Source organism: Echinops telfairi, unplaced genomic scaffold, assembly GCF_000313985.2.
Source record: "Echinops telfairi isolate 266 unplaced genomic scaffold, ASM31398v2 ScPeMD7_25;HRSCAF=90, whole genome shotgun sequence".
NCBI classification, from domain to species: Eukaryota; Metazoa; Chordata; class Mammalia; order Afrosoricida; family Tenrecidae; genus Echinops; species Echinops telfairi.
The window spans coordinates 15,492,647-15,499,443 of record NW_022103922.1 but is presented as its reverse complement, the minus strand read 5'-3'; positions in this window follow the sequence as shown (position 1 = coordinate 15,499,443).

The window sequence follows — 6,797 nt, the reverse complement described above, 5'->3', positions numbered from 1 at the left end:
TGTATATGTATATACACATATATCTGATTCTGCTTCTAGGTTGGCTGCCATCTGTTTCTCTCTCAAAAACACAGACTCAACCCTACAGAATCAAAACCTCGATTCAGATTTGCAATCCTTGATAGGGATAGAGTCCACAGTAAGTAAAGTAAATGTGGGTTTTCTTAATAAACACAAGTGAGCTCATGCTTACCTTGCTGAATGGATACCCTGCCCATCCCAGAAGTTCTAGTGCAATGTAGAACTTGCTTTCCTAATCCAGCCCATGTTTTCTACTGTAGCACTACAGAGCTGGTCTGATTTTGCATTTTCTTTAAAATAAAAATCTCACAATATAATGTCACTCAATCTCTCCTCCAAGTAAAAAGGTCTGCACCATCAACATGCTTTACTTTGTCTATGATATCACTTATATTTCAAAGAACCTACCCCTTATGTTCTTTATAGTGAACAAGAGCAAGAAGTTTCACTACCTTTTTAGATCAATTTCACTTCCCTAGAGTCTTGAAACTCTATTCATTCCATGTATTTAAAGTAAATTCTGTCTAAAGAGATGACTAAAAAAAAGGGTTCTCATCCCTCTGTCTTCTACATGGATCCGCATTTCTTCTAAGGACGAGAGACCAAAGCATTACTTCTTTCCATACTGCCGCTGCTGTTACGTGCCATGCAGTTGTTTCTGACCTATAGTGACCTTTTACACAACAGAAGGAAACACTGCCCAGTCCTGAGCCATCTGCACAATTATTCTTATGTTTGAGGCCATTGTTGCAGCCATGGTGCCCATCTAGCTCCTTGAGAGCCGCCCTCTACTTTACCAAATATGATGTCCTTCGCCAGAGGGTGGCCTCTCCTGACAACATGTCCACAGAACGTAAGGCAAAATCTTACGTATTAGATGAGTCTGTATGTGAAACCGGGAATCTTGGTGGCACAGTGGGTTCTACGTTGGGTCACTAGTTTGAAGGCACCAGCAGCTCCCAGGGAGAAAGCTGAGCTCTCTACTCCCACAACGATTGACAGCCTCAGAAACCCACCGGGGCAGCTCTGCGCTGTCCTATAGCGTCCCTATGAGTTGGAATTGATTTGATGCCAGCGAGTTTGGTTTGGGGGGTTTATATGTGACATGGCTGTGCCTCATGGCTGGAAGTGGCAGTTGCTTTATCGTGCCATTGACTCAGAAGGGGAAACCCCTTTCTTGAAGAGCCTTGACTTTGAACCCTGGATAAGGGGAGGCCTTCATCATCAGAGAGTTAGTTGTTTGTGCCTCATTGGCCAACGACTAACCAGAAAACCTGCTTTCACCTAACTGAATCAGATTTATTGCCTGGTACTCTTGAGGAGTGTTGCTGAATGAGAGGGAGTGGGGAGATGTCTTTGCTAAGCTAGGCTCCCACTCCAGGGCTTTGAAGAGGGTCTGAGGGAACCAGAGATCGGTTGGGATGGTTGCTGTTTTGAGGCTGGATTGGGAAAAGCAGGAATTAACTAGGGCTGGGATGCTGTGAGGAGGCAAAAATGACTGAGCAATTTGGGGCAGCTTCTGGTTTTTGCTTTTTTATAATCATTTTATTAGGGGCTCATACAACTCTTATCACAATCCAATCCATACACACATCAATTGTGTAAAGTGCATTTGTACATTCATTGCCCTCATCATTCACAAAACATTTCCTCTCCACTTAAACCCCTGGCATTAGGTCCTCATTTTTTCCCTCTGTCCCCGCTCCTCCCTCCCTCATGAGCCCTTGATAATTTATAAATTGTTATATTGTCATATCTTGCCCTGTCTGACATCTCCCTTCACCCACTTTTCTGTTGTCCGTCCCCCAGGGAGGAGGTCACATATAGTTCCTTGTAATCGGTTCCCTCTTTCCAACCCACTCTCCCTCTACCCTCCCTGTATCGCCACTCACACCACTGGTCCTGTAGGGCTCATCTGCCCTGGATTCCCTGGATTTTCAGTTCCTATCTGTACCAGTGTACATCCTCTGGTCTAGCCAGACTTGCGAGGTAGAATTCGTGTCATGATAGTGGGAGCAGGGAGGAAACGTGTAGGAACTAGAGGAAAGTTGTATTTTTCATTGTTGTTACATCGCACCCTGACTGGCTCGTCTCCTCCCCGAGACCCCTCTGCAAGGGGATCTCCAGTGTCCCACTAATGGGCTTTGGGTCTCCACTCCGCACTCCCCCCAGGGGCAGCCTCTGTAATGAATGAAAATAGCAAAGCATTCTGGTAATAATAATAATTAAAAAAAACTTCTCAAAGTCATTGCCATTGAGTCAGTGCTGACTCATAACGACTCCCTGTGGGTTCCTGAGACTCTCACGGTTTATGGGAGTGGAAAGCATCTGATAAGGAAGCAATCATCTCCCAAGGAGGGGCCATGATGGTAGTTTACAACTGCTGTGTGACCTTGTATGTCACTGATTTCCGTTACTGATGAAAAGCCCTTGATCTGAGTCCACCCTCCCATCCTGAATAATAGCTGGGGTTTCTTTTTTCAGTCCAAGCAGACTTTAACTTTTTCAGGGAGTGGGGATAGTCACTGGGATACATGCCATCACTGTCATGTGACTCAGTGATAGATTCTGGGTTCATAGTGGCTTAACTTCACAGAAACTGTTAGAGCAGGCATCAGGCAATCCTGAAGAGTTGTGGCAAAGCCATGCAGTTTCTTTAACAGGTGTCCATTTGGAGCATTTAGAACCTTTCCAAATGCCCCACCACTCTGCCTTTTAATGATGTCATAGTGGGTCACCTGTTGGGCTGCTCACCATGAGGCTAGGGGTTCAAACCCACCAGCTGCTCTCAGTAGACAGATGACGCTTTCTCCTTCCATAATGAGGTACAGTCTCATCAACCCACAGGAGCAGTTCTACCCTGTCTCACAGGGTCGCGAAGAGTCAGAATTGAGTCAATGGCAGTTAGTTCGGTTTTGAGGGGTTTTCCCCAGGCCTGTCCCCTTCTCCCTAGCTCATTGTTAATCTTCTGGTGTCTGCAGCTCACTACAGGTGGACACCACTGTTCCTTTCATTCCGTTCTCTCTCTTGGCCCTTGTCCATAGGAGCCGCAGCAGACGGCTCTTTCCTGGCTCCGTATTGTTCCTCACGTTCCTTCATCCTGGATTTCTTTCCTCCTTTTGGCTCCACCAAACCCTATTCTATTAAAGAAGCTCGAGAACCTTTTCTTTCAAGAGTTGCCCTGGTGAAACTGTTAGTATCTTGCTTAGCACTTGAATAATAGCACTTTGCCCACACTCAGTTTTGTGTTACTTTCATTCATTCGCTTAAGCACAGGACAGCTTTTTAGATTGTCCATGATATTTGAAGCAAGACGTCATTTTACCTGCTCTCCAGGTCCCAGGGCAAATTCTTAACTTGAAGTCCCTGGTCTTCATTACGGTCCTCTTGTTGTGAGAGAAGGTGGAACAGCTTGTGAGGCTTTATATACAAATATATGTGTGTGTTAGTGTACACACACACACACACACACACACACATCCCCCGGTAACACAAATGGTTAAGCGCTCACCTTAAAGTTGGCCTTTTAAACCTATTCGCAGGTGCTTTGGGAGAAGGCCTGACAATCTACTTTTCAACAATCACAGTCATTGAGAATCTTATGGAACTTACTTCTAACACACATGTGGTCACCATGAGTTGGAACCGACTTGATGGCACCTGGAGTTTTCTATGTAGCTATAGAGATAGAATGCTGTGTGATTAGATGCCACCCAGTCAGTTCCAGCTCACAGCAGCCCTGTGTTCAACAGAAAAAGCTCAGACCTGCACTCTACTCCCAGTTGTTGCTATATTTGAACCCTTTGTTGTAGCCAGCTCTTCCTCTTTTTCACACCCCTCGGTCAGGCATGAGAGCCTCTGCCAGCGACTGGTTCCTCCTGTTGACCTCTCTAACCTGCTTGAGAGGAACGACTCCATCAACACTCTTCTCCTTTGGTCTTCTTTATTCAGTGGCCAGCTTTCACATGCGTAACTCCTAAAAGCGACCTCGTTGCTCTTTGACTCATTAAAGAGATCTTGTGGGGCAGATTTCCTAGTACAATACATGGTTGATTTCTCGATGGCTGCTTGCTGGTAGTGCTGTGGTTATAAGTTGGGCTGCTAAGCGAAAGGTCAGCATTTTGTAACCACCATCTACTCCTGGAGAGAAGGCTTTCTACTCCTGTGAAGAGTAGGAACGCACAGGGGCAGTTCTACCCTGTCAAGAGGGGTCATTATGAGTCTGCTTTGTCTGGCAGTGAGTTTGGGTTTTTGGAGTTGAGTTCCATGAATGTTAACTGTCAGCTCAACTTCAATTTTTTCCGCTCCATTCATCATGATGTTGTTTATTGGTCCAGCTGTGAGGAATTTGGTCTTTCTTGTGTTGATGTGTAATTCACATCGAAGCCGAGCTAGATCCTTCAATCTTCCTCAATACGGGCTTCAACTCCTCTGGACTTTCAGCAAGCAAGCCTGTGTCATTTGCATAGCGCAGGCCGTTAGTGAGCCTTTCTCTGATCCTGACCTCGTGCTCTTCTTTATGTGGCCCATGTATACACATGTATAATAGATCGGTATTTATGTACTTACTGGTGCATGTGTGTGTTTGTACAGTTGCTTCTGGAGAAGGCCCATGGTTTTCATCGGATGCTCATGGGGGTAGAAACCCAAAGAGGTAAAGAATATTACACTGCTGTGGAATGGGCACTCTGCCACTCACACAGATGGGTGAGAGGACTACAGGCAACCAAGAAATCATGAATGTGCATCAAATGTGGGTGCTCAGGGTATGGTACCCAGCTGGGCAGGTGGAGAACGTCATCCACCCAAAGCTGCCAAGGGCTATTAGCCAGTGCCTATTAAGCTCTGGACTGCACTGACTTTGGAAATGGCTGTAAAATCCAGTCCTCCCCAGCCACAGCCCAGAAGCACAGTTGTTGGCTGAGTTTACACACATAAACGCCCTGACCCTGCCTTTGTTGAGAAGCTGTTGGCAGTGGCAGCAATACAAGTTGTCATTGTCTCCTTTTTCTACTCCCAGATAAATATTAGTTTGATTAATAATCGCATTCCAATCCATCACAGGCACCATAAAGTAGACTAGAAATCCGGAAGGAAAAAAAATAAGAGCACAATGTATATCTTTTTTCTCATACTTGGAGTAAATAGAAAAACTCCTCAGGACAGTTACAGGATGCTGGATCTCCCTAACTCCCTCATTATGACCGAGGTGTTTGAGTATATGGTTTGCAGTACAATACAGGCCCATCTAGGGTTAGCCTGGATGACCTAGCTAGGTTACTTGGCTTTCCGGGTAAGGGGTAGCTGCCGCGGTGGGTGTGGGATGCTGTAGAGCAGGTTCTGACTCTTAGCGACCCCACGTACTGCCAGGTGCTGGGCCATCCTCATAATTGTTATGTCCCAGCCCACTCTTGTAGTCACTGTCATAATCCATCTACTCAGGAGCTCCTTAGGTACCCGATTTTACGTTAACTGCTCATACTAAATCATGATTTTGAGAATGATTTTCCTGCCACTTCTTCCTGCTCAGGACTTTCCTGAAAAAAAAAAAAAAAAATTCTCGATGGAATTGATTCGGCTGTCAAGACAAAGGCTAATTCATGGAAAATAAAAATAAAAAGAGCCATGAAAAAATATGCACTGTTCTAATTGTCACGTGCAGTCATGTGCCCGTCAACAGATTCTTGTTCTGGCGCTTGTCGAGATGGCTGTACACATTATTCCCTCCACAGTGATGTGCGAGGAGAGAACAAAACAGCACGTGACTCTGGTACCTGATTTTCTGTGTGTGTGGGGGGAAATGCCATGTGCTTTCTTTCCCCCCAAAATCAAAATCAAGCGCACTGCCGTCCGTCGATGCCAACTCACAAGGAGCCTATAGAACAGGGGAGAACTGCTTTTGTGGATTTCTGAGACTGTAACTCTTTATGGTAGTAGAAAGGCCCACTTTTCTCCTGCATGGGTGGTAGTTTGGAACTGCCAACGCTGTGTTTAGCAGGCCAACACATAACCCTACACCAGGAGGTCTCTTTTTTCCCCCAAGTGCCTCCTTAGTTATATTGTTGTCTTCCTTTTTGAAAGAGACCATATCTCAGGGGCCACATTTTGAGTACTCTGAACTAGGACTCAAGGTTAACCAACAGGTATTAAACTAAGATATAACACATTATATATATCAGGACAGGTTTTGGGCCCAACCAAGGGACTAATGTGTGCTAATGCTGTGTAAGTGCTGTGGTGAGAGGGAGTTTGGGGCATGTGGAGTTTGGAGTTTGTGATCTGGAATTTGGCTAGGTTTAAGACAATCAAAGGGGGAGATTATCGGGCATGCTGGGATAGGCAGTGAAGGAAATTCAGGTGAGTCTGTGCAGACTGGTAGTTCCTACTGGTTAAAGCCCAGCTGAGAGGTAAGTAGGGATCAATTTGGAAGAGGGGGTGGGTGGGCATCCTGTAAGGAATGCAGGTCTTATGCCCAGGGTGTTCTTCCCAAAGTGTTCTTTAGCTGAAGTGAAGGGGTGGGGTGGGGTGGGGCCTGGAGGAAGAGAAGGTGGAGGAGGTCTTCCTTTCTTTCTGGTGCTTCCCCAAGACTTTAATGTAGACCAGGAGGGGGATTGTTAGCTGTACTGAGTCAGCCTGCTTTTCCTAGGCTCCTGGGATAAGATGACTCCGGAAGTACTCAGTCAAGCGTATCTGCCGTATAGATTTAAGTTGCTGACAGGAATAAAAAGTTGGGGCAACCTTCAAGGAGCCCAGGTAGTGCCATGGTTAAAGTGATG